This window comes from Canis lupus, chromosome 10 (assembly GCF_048164855.1).
Source record: "Canis lupus baileyi chromosome 10, mCanLup2.hap1, whole genome shotgun sequence".
Taxonomy (NCBI): Eukaryota; Metazoa; Chordata; class Mammalia; order Carnivora; family Canidae; genus Canis; species Canis lupus.
This window is the reverse complement of record NC_132847.1, coordinates 34,458,025-34,475,417: the sequence shown is the minus strand read 5'-3', so window position 1 is coordinate 34,475,417 and position 17,393 is coordinate 34,458,025. Positions and strand designations below refer to the sequence as shown.

General features: G+C 36.8%; 1 long non-coding RNA gene across 1 annotated transcript in view; it reads right to left on the bottom strand.

The window, feature by feature from the left end:
- Positions 1 to 1,568: 1,568 nt before the first annotated feature.
- Positions 1,569 to 17,393, bottom strand: part of LOC140640911 (uncharacterized) — a 124,298-nt gene continuing 108,473 nt past the window's right edge. The window contains exons 2-3 of the long non-coding RNA XR_012037510.1: positions 16,591 to 16,733; positions 1,569 to 2,138 (exon numbers count right to left, since the gene is read on the bottom strand). This is a non-coding gene — a long non-coding RNA (uncharacterized lncRNA). The remainder of the gene's footprint in view (positions 2,139 to 16,590; positions 16,734 to 17,393) is intronic.

Here is a 17,393-nt window from a genome sequence, read left to right as displayed (position 1 = left end):
TCCATGTGGCAGGCTCCTCTGGCAGCCTCCGTTTTTGTTTTCAACTTTTTTCTTTCACATTGATCTTCAGAAAGGACAAGCTCACTGTTGCAAATCCAATCCACAAAACATAAGTAATTGTTTTATATTTTATAGAAGTTTGGGGAGGGAGATGAAGAAGATAGTTTACATTTCACATCACATAGCTGAGTACTTAAAAATATCCCCATTAGACATTTCTGATCTGCTCAAAGCCTGTGTCTCTTAAATTTCTACTGGATCTCGTTTCATAATTCTAGGCCTTTATTTCTTATGGCAATCCTACCTCTGCTGTCCAAAATCTTGCATCATTTCACCCATTGCACTCCCAGAAAACAATGGAACCTCCCATTATTGATATCTATTCTCCTGAGAAGACAATGGGGATTATAAATAACTGCTTCCTTCTTTTGCTTTGCTTTTCATTCTTTTCCTTTTCTTTTTTTCTTGTTGTGCTGACATACCTTCTAGCAAATCCAGACAGAAATAAGCCTGTCTAAGGGAGCAAAATTGGTGTGAACTGTGACAGTATGGCCCCTGAGCTGTATGAAATTCATATTTTCAAGAGATAAATTCTGGCTATATCCTCCACATTGGAATACCTTCTCCCTGCAAAACATTTCTAATGGAATCTTAGCACATTTACATATTGTTTACAAAGCAATTTAAAAATAAGATGAAAAACAACAATAACTTCACATTTCTTTGTAGCTTTCTTGTGATTACAGGCAACTGGCAGTTCTTGTACACACTGATCTGTTAATATTTTCACTTTTGTGGTTTCATTTCTCAATATTCATTTATAAACTCATGTTCTAAAAGTTACACAAAGAGAAGTTCTGAAGAAGCCAAACATAAAATGAATAATTCAAGCTTGTGATGCAGGAAAACATGTTCAAATTGATTTTTTTTTAACTTAAAGTAACAATGGCTCTAATTCCGATGAATTGACAGTTTTTGAAGAAAATAGGAGCTACTTCACGTGTTATGTATATAGATCACGCCGAGCAAGAGAAACAATGGGCTCTGTTCATGCTGACAGTATCTGGATAGAAGGCTCCATGTATGAATAAGACAATGACGTGTCCTCATCTTTTTGTGAACCCATCAGCAGCCCACCTTTTTTAGCTGCACACCCTGTGCACACCACAGCTCATTGTTTTGTCCTTCTTAATGCTGCTCCACAGACTTGGCAGCAGGGCAACCCTACTGCTATGTTATTGCCTATGTGATAATCAGTGCATTTTTGTTATGAAGGATTAATGGTAGAAAGTGACCTTGAAAATACCCAAGGTTACAGACTTTGCATGTTAAAAATAAATTGTTAACTAAATTCATGATAATCAAAGTATAAAGAATTATGTTTTCTTCCATCTATCTGTTTTAATATTCTGGTCAGATAGGGTAACTGGTGTTAATTGAACTAGGTTGGCTTTGGTGCAATGGGGGCTCGCAAAGGAATTGGGGTTTTTTTTGTTTGTTTTTTGAAATGTAGGTGCTAAGAGTTAACACTTACAGAGTACTTATGGTGAGTCAAACACTGGTTCAAGTAATTTCTTTGTGTAGAGTCTTTTATTCCTCACAACAAACTTATGGGCTGAGTATCATTATTATAACCATTCTACAGATTAGAAAACTGAGGCATAAAGAAATCAAGCCTTTTGGTCAAGATTAAACTAAACTAAATCAAACTAAAAAGTGTTGAAAGTATATTTTTACCTAGACTGATTCTAGAATCTGTACCATTAACTGTATGCTACAATTATTAAAAAAAAACAAACAAAAGCTTAAGATCCAGGGTAGCAGGCTAAGAGATCACAAATGACAAAGAAAATCTGCAAACAGAAGTGCTAGATGTTAGAGTACCAAGCTTCACTTGATAAAATAACAGATGCTTATTTTCATACAGTTCTGGAGGCCAGAAGTCCCGACATGAGTCTTACGAGGCTGAAATCAAGGCGTTGGCATAGCTGTTTCTTTCTGGGGGCCCTGGGAAAGACGCTGCCCTTGCTTCTTCCAGCTTCTGGTAGCTGCCAGTATTCCTTGGCTCAGGGCTGCCTCACTCTAGTCTCTGCTCCTGTCATCACATTGCTTCTCTTCCACCACTGCTATCTTCAGTCCTGGAGAAAGAGAGAATGAATTATGAACATTAACAATGAGAGAAGTCACATGACAGATTTTTTAGAGAAGAGAAGAATAAGGAAGGATTATGAAAAATTTTATACAAATAAAATTGACATCTTTGATTGAATGGGTGAATTCCTTGAGTGACTAAAACATGAAGGCTCTCTCAAGAAAAAATACAGATTATTAATTTTCCTACCAAAGTAATTGAATCAGTGATAGAAAATGTTCCTACAAAGAGAACTCCATGTCCAGATGGCATCAGTGGTGAATTTATCCAACATTTAAGGAATCAATAGTTACATAAACATTTTCAGAAAGTAGAAAAGGAGGGACTGTTTCCCAAGTTATTCTGAGATCAGCACTGCCCTGAAACCAGAACCTAACAAAGACATCACAAGAAAAAATAATTACAGTTTAATATCCTTCCTCTATGAAAATGTATCCAAAAATTCTCACAAAATATTAGAATATTGAATCTAGAAATATTAAGAGCAGTAACAGAGCTTGACCAATAAAGGGCCCGAAATCAGAGTAGGTTTAAGATTTGAATTTCAACAAGTGTACTTTATTTAAAAGAATGAAGAAGAAACATTTACTTTTTTAAAAAAAAGATTTTATTTATTTATTTGAGAGAGAGAGCATGAGCTGGGGAGGTGGAGGTAGGGAATGCAGTGCAGAGGGAAAAGGAGACACAGACTCCCCGCTGAGCTGGGAACCTGATGCAGGGCTTGATTCCAGGACCCCAGAATCAAGACCTGAACCAAAAGCAGATGCCCAACCAACTGAGCCACCCAGGCACCCAAGAAGAAACATTTAAAACTTAATATAGTTTACTATACTAACAGAGTACTATATTATATAGTGTAGTGCTACTATACTACTATATAATATTTTATTATGAGAGGAAACCATACAGTTATCATTGAGATATGTTGAAAAAAGAAGAAAACTTGTATTTTATATTTACATACATATTTGCCATTTCTAGTACTCTTCATTACCTTTGAAAGTGGCACAACAGCTACCTTGTTTTCTTTAAGTTCAAGGATTGGAACAAGGCTTCAGGTATTGTTGCAGCCCATGAACGTGGTTGCTTATCTACTAATTCATCTGCTTGCCTTGGAGTAGCAACGGGGTACTTGACAATTGTGACACCTGTTAGATCTTTCTTTGGCTTTTCCAGATCCTGTCCCAGATGGGGAGTTAGCTCAGGGGTTAGCAAATTATGCACTGATTTTGTAAGTAAAGTTTTATCATAACAAAGCTGCATATTATCTGTGGCTGCTTTCATACTACAGTGGCAGAGGAGATGTGACAGAGACCATATGGCTGACACAGCCTCAAATATTTGCTCTATATGACCTTTTACACAAAAAGAAAGCTTTTTGTGTAAACTCATGGTTTAGTTCCATGATGAATGGTACCAGCATCTGCTGCAGGACGCTTCCATCACTGAATTCAGGTGTTTGGAGTTGGTGGACATTGATGGGAATTCCAGATGTCTTCAGTGGCCAAGGGCTTACCAGGATCCGTACTCTGCTATGCTTTCATCCATCTCTTAAAGATCTTTTATGATCCCTAGAGTCTCACAAAGTATTTCATGAAAATGGTTCTATTAATTTATAGTTCTCACTTCTCAAACAAAATGAGTTCAAATGCAAACCAGTGGTGCTGGGCTTCCTATCTTCTCCATGATATGGAAACAAAACTCTGAGATAGACACATAGTTATAAACAACTAATAGAAAAGATAGTGTATATGCTTTAAGATCTTGACCTTCAACCAAATTAGCCTCCAATGCTCTAGTTTATATGTGTGAGTGTGTGTGTGTAATCTCCCAAATGCATTAACCAATTCCAGTTCTTTGGAATACAGTTTGTTTCTTGCCAGGGCCTGTTGGCATTTACTCACCAACTCTTTGCACCGAAGTTTTCAATGAATCAAAGCTCTATGTGGTCTACTGCAAAGTGGGGAAGGATATATTTCTCCCTTTGTGTTGTGATCTGTTAGATATGGCCCAAAGCAAAACATTTTTCTATACAGTTTTAGGTGTCTGGGTTCTTTCAGGGTCATTTTTATTTGTATGCTCACTTGATTGACAGATCCTACAATTTGTAGGACCAAAAGAAGAGACCGATATTGGTTTGGCCAGGACACAAGATATGACTAACAGAACTGTTCACCCACCCAACTCTTTTCCCCCCCTTTTCTTCATGGCATTGGGTTTGCAGTGTTCTGACTTTTGTTTCTTCTTTAAGGATACTCAGGAATTTTCATGTAAACAGGCTTTTGGAGTACCTATCCTACCAATGTAACAGACATGTTCAGATTTTTCTAAATATTACTCAGTCAAGCTTGCAATATACTGAAATTCTCTTTTAAGCACAACTGACTATACAAAAAGAAAATTATGAAATAAAAATGCATGATAAACATCTTCATACCTACAACCAACCAACCAAGTAATCCTGTTCTTCAAGGCAAGACAATAAATGCATATTTCTTGAGGTCTGTTAATTAACATTTACATATCATGCCATTGTTGGATATTTTACAAAGAAACCTTTTTAAAACTCTCATTTTTATTTCTCACTGGCACCTTAATTTTCAGTGTTTCTCATCAACAATTTCCTTATCATTATTTCTTGTCAATATTCCATAATAAAATAAAATAGAATACAAATCATGTTTTAAACAAAAATAAATATCTTTTAAAGATTTTATTTATTTATTCCTGACAGACACAGAGAGAAGCAGAGACATAGACAGAGGGAGAGACAGGCTCCCTGTGGGAAGCATGATGCGAGACTCAATCCCAGAACCCTAGGATCATGACCTAAGCCAAGAACAGACACTCAACCACTGAGCCACCCAGGCACCCATAAAAATAAATATTTGTTACATGTTACTTTCTCAAATTTTTTTAGGGAGAGCAATTTTCCAAACATATTTCCTTTATTTGGAAAATTCCTCTCCAGGAAGATTAATATACAATATCCCTAGATTCATTCTGTCTTCATTGCTGAGTCTGCTTAGAACCATTCAGATTTTTGTTTTGTTTTGTTTGTTTGTTTATTTGTTTGTTTGTAGAGAGAGTGAGATAGCATGTGCATAGGTGGGGAAGTGAAGCAGCAAAGGGATAGAGAGAGACTTTTTTGGTAAGAATTTATTTATGTATTCATGAGAGACACAGAGAGATAGAGAGGCAGAGACATAGGCAGAGGGAGAAGCAGGCTCCATGCAGGGAGCCGCATGTGGGACTCAATCCCAGAATTCCAGGATCACGCCCAGAGCGGAAGGCAGATGCTTAATGACTGAGCCACCCAGACGTCCCAGAGAGAGACTCTTAAGCAGGCTCCACACCTAGTGCAGAGTCTGATACAGGGTTGGATTTCAGGACCCTGAGATCCATCACATGAACCGAAACCAAGAGTCAGACACTTAGCCCACTGCACCACCAGGTGCCCCAGAACCATTCAGTTTTCATTACCCAATGGAATTGTCACATCTGGGGCACAATTTCCTGCCTGCTTTGATGAATTGAGATATTTATACACATTCACCAATAAAAACATTGAAAATATAAGATGCTTAGGTGTATTCTTGTTGTTTTTATATTACTAGACTGGTTACCTTATGAGACTGTTTCTAGCAATGATCAAGGGGCCACTTGTGGAGCTTTGTCACAATGTCTTTGGATTAATGAAATATGAGTATTAGTTCTTTGTCTTGGTGTCTCAAATCCGCTCAATAAACAAGAATGGTGATTCAAATACAATGGAGGCATAAAAGTAGAGAATATAAATCAGCTCCTTTAACTTGTTATTTACTGTTTTTTTTTCCCGTATAGTTAAAAACCCAAAATGGCAGAGAGGATTGATGGAGACTTGATCTGGTATGTGACTTATGTATTGACATGTCTATTTTTCAGTAGAAAACGGGGGAAGAGATAGTCATAGTTGAACTTTGAGTGAAGCAAATATAAAAATTCCAGGTGGACTTCATTGAAGTTTTAGAATCGTCCCATCCCAGATTAGCATGCCATGTGAAAACAATGATTCAACATAGAAGAAGGGAGAAGATGAGAGAGAGGCAGGGATAGGGAAGGAGGAGGTCGTGGGGAGGCAGATGAGAGTGGAGGTTGGAGGAATAAGGCAGGAACAGGGAAGGGGATGGGAGCTCCACAAACAGCATGAATCTTCCTCTACAACTCCTATTCACTTGGTTCTTACTATATTTCTCTCTCCTTTTAATTCCAGCTTTCAAAAAAAATAATAATTCCAGCTTTCAAACCAATTGACATATTTTTTCTTTACATTTTTTTTTATTGGCACTAGAGATACACAGATGAAGAGTTCACAAATATTTTCAATGTAATAATTTTTTGTATAGATACATAATGGTAAACAAGAATTTTTGTAATTATTAAGGTTATTTTGAGGGCACAAGGCATATCTGTCACCTATTTTAAATAATAACTAGTACTTACTATCTAAATATAGTAGCAAACTTATGTCTGACGCACAGTATTTTATGTATTTTAATCTAAGTACTTTTATTCTAAGTGTTTTATTTATTTTAACTCATCTTCACAGTGTCTTATAAGGACGATAGTATTAATATTCTCATTTTATAGATGAGTAAACTGATATAGAACGGTGGTTGAATAACTTGTTCAAAATTAGGTAAAATTATTATTTATGAATAATAGACATATAGAAATGTGGGATTTGAACCCAAGGTGTCTGCCTCCAGAAACCTTGAGCTTTACATTATATGGCCTTATTCCTCATTTTGGTACTTAAAAGATATTGCCTCCTGCCCTTATTTTAGAGCGATAATTTCAAAAAATGTGCATTATGAGGGATAATGGATGGAAGATTTCCTGCTGTATTGAATATTATGGTTTAGTGTAGGGAGACATATATCTTAACAAGATATTTTTTACAACTCAACTAAAACTTCCGTGAAATCTTCTACTGAAATACAGTCGCCTACCTTCTGTTACTTTCATGTTTACTGGGTTAGTGGAACCTACAATTTGGGCAATTAACAAGTAATGAACAAATGACTAAATATTTGTGGAGAGTTGCCTATTATTCTAATTTGTGGGTTATTCAAAAAAGAACATAAATAGATAAATATAACCATAACTGTTAAAAACAACAATCTATAGTATCTGTCCTTTCAAAAATATTGGAAGACTTGCACATAATAAAACACAAGGATATATGGAAACTGGAATTGAACCTAGCAGCCTATACTAAATAGCAACTATCAATATAGTTAAAAAATAAATTTACTGTTAATCCTCCAGCAAGTTATCAGAGAACAATAAACTACACAAGGGAAACCTCTTAAATTTTCATTGTCTGTGACAGATGTACTTAACCCTTCTTAGTCACAATGGTACAAGTGAAACCTCTTAAATTTTCATTGTCTGTGACAGATGTACTTAACCCTTCTTAGTCACAGTGGTACAAGTGTAAGTGTACAAGCACAGTTAAGTTGCAGGGATTGGTTGGCTGATTTCAGGTCGGAATGCCTCCTACTTTCCATCAAAGGATACTTGGGAAAATTCTACAGGAAACTAATTTTTCTTGACTACTTAAAAGAATCACTGAAAAACCATGTATTGGATTAATCTTCATTTATTGCTGTTGAAAGATCATTTTTCAGTACTATAAACTGTTTTAGACATTGGGGAAAGAGTAGTAAGCAAAGCATACAAAACCTATGCCTTTGGCAGCCTGGGTGGCTCAGCGGTTTAGCGCCACCTTCAGCCCAGGGTGTGATCTTGGAGACCCGGGGTCGAGTTCCACGTCAGGCTCCCTGCATGGAGCCTGCTTCTCCCTCTGCCTGTGTCTCTGCCTCTCTCTGTGTGTCTCTCATGAATAAATAAATAAAAGCTTAAAAAAAAAATCCAAAAAACCCACCTATGCCTTTGTGAAGCTTATATTCTGGCACGTGAGATAGGAAACAAATCAATAAAAATATATGCTATATGATAGAATATAAACAATATATCATGTCAGGTGGTGTTTGGTGTCAGAGTGAAGGATGGAATAAGAATGCATACAGGAAGACGTTGTTAAGGAGTTCTCCAGGAAGGCTTTTTTGAAGGGTAATATGTGAGAGAGAACCGAATGACGCAAGAAACCATGAGATGATGTTTGTGGGAAATAGAATCCCAGGCTGAACGAATGGTAAATTGAAAATTCTGAAATTGGAATATGCTTGGTATGTTGGAGCAATAGGTAACAAAGAGGCCAATAAGAAAATGGTATATATGATAGTGCAGAAGAATGCTTATTGAAATGGGGAAATATTTGTGATTAAGTAAAAAAAAAAAGAAAGAAAAATACAATGTAGTATGTAGAATGTTATGTATATAATGAATTATAAAAATCACTAATTATAAAAAATAAAACTATAGCACAAGTATGTTATATATAGATAGAAATATATAGAGGTAAGTAAAAGACTGTAAATACGTAGACATATCATGTACCACTGTGATACCATGTATCACTGGTACATGAGTCATTTTTTTCTCTGCTTTTCTGTATTTTATTAATTTTGATGCAATATGCACAGATTACTTTAAAAAGTCTTAGCTTAAATTTTTTTTAAAGATTTTATTTATTTATTTAGTCATGAGAGAGAGAGAGAGAGAGAGGCAGGCTCCATACAGGGAGCCCGATGTGGGACTCGATTCCAGGTCTTCAGGATTATGCCCCGGGCCAAAGGCAGGTGCTAAACCGCTGAGCCACCCTGGGATCCCATCTTAAAATTGATCTACTTAATACACATTATTAAGCTCTTAATAATCTTTAAGAGCTTTGTTCTGCTGAGTCATTTAACCTCTGCTTTGATATTTACAAGTGGCTTTCACATGACATCAAAAGTAGAATTAGAGTATTGAGATAGGAAGCTTGAGTCAATTGGATGATTCAAAATCACAGAATTAAAAAAAAATAAATAAATGGACTGGTGCTAAATACAATAAATAAATCTAACATTTAGAGAAATTACTTACCATATAAAAGCCAAACATGGAATAGAGAATGATATAATGAACCCAGTAAAGAATGACTCTGGGGACTCAGCAACGTAGAAGTGGCTTATAGCATTTTGATGGATAATCAGGCAGGACCTTAACATGATTGCTGACATTAGCTTAATAGTAATACAAAGTTAATGAAACATTTAGCAGAAATTTAACATCCATTCATCATTATGTATTATCTTTAATCAAAGGCATTTTTAAAAAGAACATTCTGTGAATTCATAGGCTAAGTGTTTTCCAAGCGAGAGTTAAATCTCCAATATTTTAAGGGCCATCAAATGAATGCATTTCTTTTATTCAGACACATAAGGTTGAATTATGGAAAAATAAGAAAAGCTTTAGCCTTAGTGAAATAGCCTTTTATCAATCAAGCCAGAAGCAGTAGCCAATGTTTTTAGTGTTTATTTACTTGACTTGACACCAATCAGACTTGCATAAAAAGAAAGACATCCATGTGTATAAGTGATTAGGATGCCTTAGAGTCAGGATACTACTCTCCAAAAAAATGGAATTTTATTTTATAGTAGAAATAGACGGCAGGCAGTTAAATGGCCCAGACTCCTTCCTACTCGTGCCATTAGTTTTGTTTATTACCTGAGGAAAAACAATTTTATTATCTGTTAAATGAAGAGAGTAGTAGTAGCCTCTGCCGCACAGAAAGAAAACACTGATGACCATTCAATTCTGCCACGTGCATCAATGAAAAATTAGCTTTTCATCTTTATAAATTGTGCAGTGTTTATGTGGCTTCCATACTTTCCCACCTCCAGATACACGTGTAGCCTTTCTCATAATAAGTATATCCATCTTCATAGCTATTAGAAGAGATGCACAGAAGATAATAAATAAAATTTGTGTGGGTATATATACCATGCACTGTCAGTGTCACCAGGGTTTTCCCCCCCTGGTGTGGTTTTTCTCTTGTTTGCTCGTTTGTGTTTTATGAGATTTATGCATTACGTATATATCACCAAATGTATTAATAAAACGACCTTAGAGTTAGCACAGATGTAGATGCAACTTGCAAAAATGAGTGCATAATAGAGGCACAGCTGCTACCCCTTCTCTGGCTGTGCTATTTGCATCTTCTCAGGGGGTGTGCACCTGTGCATTGTTGGCCGAACTTCATTCCAGCATGTTACTTTTGCATTCAATCCCAATATTAGAACGGTGTAGTTCTGTGTTTTCTCTAATAAAGTAGAAAGGTCTCTGCCCTTGGAGTCATGGCTTTGTATTGTTCTTTGTCCTTTCACTTGCTGTGTAACCCAGTCTTTCTAGGATTCTTTTTTCTAATCACCTCTACTGTGTGACCAAACATTTAAAGGATGGTTATAGAGGGGCACCTGGGTGGCTCAGTAGTTGAGCATCTGCCTTTGGCTTAGGTCGTGATCCCAGGGTCCTGGGATGAGTCCCACATCAGGCTCCCCACAAGGAGCCTGCCTCTAACTCTACCTCTCTCTGTGTCTCTCCTGAGACAAAATCTTTAAAAAACGAAATCTTTAAAAAAATAAAGGGTTGTTATAGGGACTAAATAAACTAGGTTATGTAAAATCAGTCTTCAAAATGCAAATCGTTATCGCAATGTATAAGGAAAATACAATGATTTTAAATTTCTGATTTGCTACTGTGTCTACAGCTCTTTGATTAAGAAATAGGAGGTAAGCTCCCTACCAAGATGTAGCAAAACAATACTTTTTTTTTTGCAAAACAATACTTACATTATAATAGGAGAAGTAATACACATGTGAGAACAGTATTTGAAAAAAACTGCAAAAGTAAAACGAAGTCACTCATGAATCAATATTCATTATTAAAGTGATGATATGGGCAAAGAATACAATGAAGGTGGGAAAGGGAGAAAGGGACTTTGGGGTCAGAGGGATCTGTTAGACCTTGCAGAACTGGATAGGCAAGTTGTGGTTTTAGATACAAAGATTTTAACCAATAGGGTGGTGGCAGTATAGAAAAGAGATGTTAATTGGACTTCTCAATCTTACCTAGATATGTCTAGACTTAGAAGTGGTAATATATTTTTTTTAAGAAAAATTATGTAGTTCTAAATTGGAAACCAATCTTCTTGATGATTTAAAAATCTCAGTCTGTGTTTTCAAAAGATTATTTGTTAACAGATGAGTTTAAATTACCAGAAAAATAATGAAGTAACATATTTCATGAAGATAAATTCTACTTTATATTCCTTTAATCTTGAAGCTTAATCAAGGAAGCCAAGTGAAGAAAACTAAGTAAGAAGAAAAGCGAAGAAACAAACTATCTTCCATTATATGTACTAAGGCTATTGTGTCAAGCTTGTGGCATTTGCAAGTAATTTAAAATGAAATTGTGATTGATGAGGATAAGCAAACTCAGAAGGAAGATGTCAGCAGAGAAAACATTGATCTTAATTTTGGAATGTTGAAATTTTATTCCTAAAAGTGGTAGTTATAAGAGGTAGTGACTGTATCCCAAGAAGAATAAAATGTGAGAGGAAGATGGGAATGGACAGAATAGAGAGCAACAATAATTACCAGATTTTTTTTAGAAAACCTGAAATGTCTGAATCATTGCTTCCGTCAGCTTTTTGCTTTGCAATAGTATCTAGCCTAGATGTGTATGTGTGTTTTCAATTCCTTATAAATAGCCAAAGTAATGTTTTTGGACAACCAAGTTCTCTGCTGTCTGGCCTATTTCCAGGTCCAGATGATTCAGCTAGAACGGTGTCTCACAGTGTCTAGTGTAACGCAAAGTACAGAGGGGCTAAGCACAATAAATATTGATGGTGGTGGCATGAAACTATGATAGATTTCTCTTTTTTACTTCCTCTCTTGTTAGTCTTTCTCTGTCCTTCTCATTTCAAGTTTCCTCTTTTCCATGCAAGTTGAGTACCCATGGTGATTTAATCATCTTCCTTCCTCACTTCTACAGACAGCTATTCTTTACATTTTTATTTACAGTTTGATTTAGGAGTATATTTTAAAGATTTATTTGCACAGTGCATCAAATTTTAAATAAAACATGCCTTGAAATTCTAAGTCGTATCTCTAATATTAGAGTTATATCATTAATTCATTAGGTTTGTCACTGCCGGATGAATTATACAACTAAGTTCTCAAGTCATACAGCTGATGTGAATCCATATTTTAATCTTTGAACATAAATATCTCTATTAATAATAGCAGTTTGTTTAGAAGAACTGAACTTACATGTTAATCTATAGTCTTCCTATTTCTTAGTATATTCTTTACTCCAATGTCATATTCAAAAATGGCAGGAATGATATAGATTTATACTCTCAGAGCTTATTGTGCCTCTGTCATTTGTTCATCCAACCATCCATCTATCCATCCACTGTTCAACATTCATTGGATGCCTACTATAAAACATGCCGGACACTGGGTTTGTGATTGTGCAGAAAACCATCACAGTCCCTGTTGCTATGTAGGCTGGTCATATTAAAATACAAGTTATAGTAGTGGCGATACACCTGGGCATCTATGGCCTCAGCTCTACTCCTGTGTTTTGAGAACCACATTCAGGTTGTCCTTTGTCTCTGTCCCTCTCAAAAGAGTGAGGAGAATACAAGGCCAAGCATATGGAATGATATACATAATACAGAGAAGATCAAGCTTTGGATATCTAGGACTCCAGTACTCCATGCTCGAATGACCCGAAACCCTGCATTCAATGCCTCTCAGGGCCTCTTCCCTGGATTGTTGCTCCAAGGGTTAACTGAGCATGTGATGCTCTTCATACTTCTAGGCCTGCTGTGCTATATATTCTGTTTATTGAAGTTTTCTATTAACATACCCTACAGAATCTTTTGAATCCTTTCAATTATCTGACTTTGTGTAATTCCTGCAGACATATAAATGTTATAATGAGTGAATTAGGATAAAGAATATAATAGAAAGAATAAACACAGTTTTGGTCTAGGGTTCATGTAAGTCCTATCTGAGGAGACCATATTTAATCTGAGACTTGAAGGATAGAACTGAGATGTATTCATGTGGAGATCATGAAGAGTGTTCAAGGAAAAGGGAAGAACAATGGAATATTTAGAGGCCATTTCCAATTTAGATTGCTGGGTTTTTTTGGTTTGTTTTTGGTTTTGTTTTGTTTTGCTTTGTTTTTGGCTTGTGGGAGCTAACAAATTGAACTGATCTACAGATTGACTTTTTAAAAAACAGATTCTCATATATCTTTTTGCACTTTGAGCATTAGTATCTGTAGTCCAGAAAAGGGACACTTGGTTGCTATCGGGGTCATCTGAAGTGAGGACGATTTCCAGCTTCCAGCATTGTATGTCAATTTCCTGTAGAAGTAATCAAAGGAAATGGAACACAAGCAAGAAACCACTTAAGAATCTAAGACTTGTCTAAAAAAAGAATACAGGAATATTTTTTACATGGGTTCATTTCTTAAAAGAGTTATTTGAGACAGTGCCTATCTCTCATATTGAAGATAATTTATTAGGTCACATCTTGTCCTTCCCTGAGAAGATTTTGTAAAAGTCTGATGTAAATAATTTCCAGTCTTATGAAATCTTGAGGTTTGAATTAATGATGTGACAGGACATTCTAAAAGCATACTAAATGTTATAATCACGAGTGCTTTGTAGCAATCAAGGACTTTCTTAAGAGTGCTATAATAATAATAAAAAAAAGTTTTTAAATGGCTCCATTTAGATATATATCAGAACATAGACTAGATTGTCCCCTAAACTTTTTGTTGTGCTTAGAAATAGCTCAAGCAAAAATAAGTAACATTTAATTGCATGTAAAGACATATAGCAAGAGATAGACTGTGTATAGAGTACACAAGGTGTTCTATTCAGAATTATCTGGAGAAATAGAACCAAATAGGAGAAATACATGTATAGAATGAGATTTATTGTAAGGAATTGGGTCACAATTATGGAGGCCAAGAAATCCCATGATCTGCTGTCTGCAAGCTGGAAAGTCAGAAAAGCCGATGGTATGGTTCCAAGGTCTGACAGCCAGAGAGCTAATGTTATAGATTCCAGTCTGAGTCTGATGGCTTGAGACCCAGGAGTGAGTGCCTAGTGCAGAAGATTAATATTCCAGCCCAGTCAATCTGCCAGAGCATGATTTCAACATTCCTCCACCAGTTTGTTCTGTTCAGGTCCTCAATGGGTTAGACAAGGCCCACCCACATTGGGGAAGGTCATCTGCTTTACTCAGTCTGCTAAATCACATGCTAATCTTTTCCAGAGATCTCACAGACACACGCAGAAATTTAACTAGATGTTTGTATGTCCCATTATCCAGTGGAGTTAACACATAAAATTAACTATCACAAGTCTATCTGTTGCCAATCAGGTATGCATATGCATCTCTTAAAACCATAGCTAATCTCAAAATGAAGACAATAACAAGATCATAATCTGCCTCATGTGACATATCTTGTATACAATAGAAAATTCTAAGTAACTCTCTCTTTAAAAGAGGAGGTAAAGTCCTTGAGTATTGTCTACTCTTGTCTCTGGCATCCTATAACTTAAATACTGTGATGTAAATCAACAGTATTTAAATAATATTATACTATATTAATATATCTGGAGCACCTGGGTGGCTCAGTGGTTGAGCGTCTGCTGTTGGCTCAGGTCATGATCCTGGGGTCCTAGAATCAAGTGCCGCATCAGGTTCCTCACAGGGATCCTGCTTCTCCCTCTGCTTATTTCTCTCCCTCTTACTGTGTCTCTCATGAATAAATAAGCAAAAAACCTTAAAAAAAAAAAAACAAAGTTAGTATATCTTAAATGATAAAGGAATAACAGAGGGAAGAAAAGAAAAATATCTGAGATATATATGTATTTATTAATGTATATATGTGTGTATATATCTAGTCTATATGTGTGTATACACACACACACACAAGAAAGTAAGGAGGATTACTCATGACAATTATAGTTCTTGTTTGTGTAACTGGTCATATGGTCATAGCTGGTATTTGTAACAACTTCTTTCCACCATCTATTCATCTACCCTTTGCTTTCTGTAAGCAGCTCAGCTGGACATAGTTCTCCATGCAGTGACCCAAATCTTTATTCCTGAAGGATCTGGCTCATTAGTTGCTGGATCAAGTTGCTGCCTTTTATGATTCAGAGGCATGAGGAAACCAAAGTATCTATCTGGATGGCAATCTTAACTTCCAGTTCAATGGAATCATTGTTGCGCCTTCTGGTGGAAGCATTCTCCCTTTGGAACGGAGGCCTCTAGGCCAGCAGAGCATTAAGTCACAGGAACAGAAATAGGAATTTTGCTAGTGAGTTTCTTGGGGTAAATAGTGAGTGGTGCCACTCTCATTTTTACTCCTTGATTCCTGCATCTGGTAATCTGGCTGTGAGAGAAATAGCAGTGTATATTGAGAGCTGATTAGCACCAGATATATCCTTGAGAACCTTACCCCAGTCCTGCAAGGTATTGGTACATAGCTGGTGTTCTATGTGAGGCTTCCAAAGGCCATTCCACCATTCTATCAAGGCTGCTTCTTCAAGATGGTGAGGGAACATGGTAAGAGCAATAAATTTCATGAGCATGAGCCTGTTGCTATACTTCTTTTGCTGAGAGAAGAGTTCCTTGATTAGAGGCAATCCAGAATGGAATAAGGTGGTGGATAAGGCATTCAATAAGTCCATAGATGGTAATTTTGACAGAAACATTGACTGCAAGGAAGGCAAATCTGTATCTAGAGTATGTGTCTATTCCAGTTAAAACAAAATGTTGCCCCTTCCATGATGAAAACAGTCCAATGTAATCAACATGCCACCAGGTAGCTGGCTGATTATTCTGGAGATTAGGGCCATATTTGGTACTCATTGTTTCTGTTGTTAGCAGAGTGGGTACTCAGCAATGACTAGATAGCTAGGCCAGCCTTAATGAGTGGGATTCCATGAACCCATAAATAACCTTCATCCTTGCCATCATGTCAATTTTGTTCATGAGCATTGGTTGATGACAGGGGTGGCTAAGGAAAGGGGCTGACTGGTATCGATAGAACAGGTCATGCTATTCACTTATTAAAATCCTCATCTGCTGCGGTCACCCTTGGTGAACACTTACAGAGACACAAATATCTTTACTTCTTTCCCATTCAGAGAGCTATACACATGTACCTCTTCCCCAGATATTTTTTGTCACCCATTTTTCAATCATGTTTCTTCTATATCTCTAATCATCCAGCCAAACCATTGGTCACAGCCCATGAGTTAGTATACAATCACATATCTGGCCATTTCTCCTTTTAAGCAGAGTAAACAAGCAGATACTGCTGGAAGTTCTACACACAGGGAAGATTTCCCCTCACCACTCTCCCTCGACGATGTCCCAAAGTAGAGCTAGAGTGCTGCAGCTACCCACCTTTGGGAGCTGCCAAAATACCAGGCAGAACCATCTGTCAACCAGGCCCAAGTTTTTTTCTCTTCTGTCACCTGATCTTAGGGACCTCCACAGGGGGCCATCGGTGCAGGCTGGGAGAGAGAGCCATAGTTGTGGGGTTGACCCTATTGACAAGAATGGAGGAAAAGTAATTTGTCAATCAATAGCTGTATACCAGATGAGTGTTAATTTGCTCAAGCAGTGAAAGCATATCTGACATAGCTCCTGCAATTGGAGTTGCCATCTGGGTTATCCACTGTGACTCTCTAAAATTTATTTATTTTTGACACAGGTGAAATAAGCAAGTTGAATAGAGCTGTGGTGGGAATCGCTACCCCTGTCTGCATCCTTCAAGCCTTCAATGATGGCACTAATCTCTATAATTCCCTCAGAAATATGGTATTGCTTTTGATTTTCTATTTTCCCAGGTAAAAGCAGCTCTAGTGGCTTCTGTTTGTGCTTTCTCACCTTAATAGCCCTCATTGTACAGATCAGGGAATCAATGTAGGGATTCTGACAGCTGCTGAGTATATCTATTCCAATCATACATTCCAGAAGTAGGGAAATCACCATATGATGGGGATGACCAGGTCCACTGTGGGATGGAGTTGAGCAAATACTTCCTCGATTATTTGACCTCCACTAGCCCATCCCTAGACTGATGGGTCACAGCGGTGTTTGGGGTCTCATGAACTAAGTGTCACTTCACAGTCACTCTCCAAGAACTTTTTAGGGATAACCTGAAAGATGATTATTTCCTTTCTTTGAGTGCACAGTTATCCTGG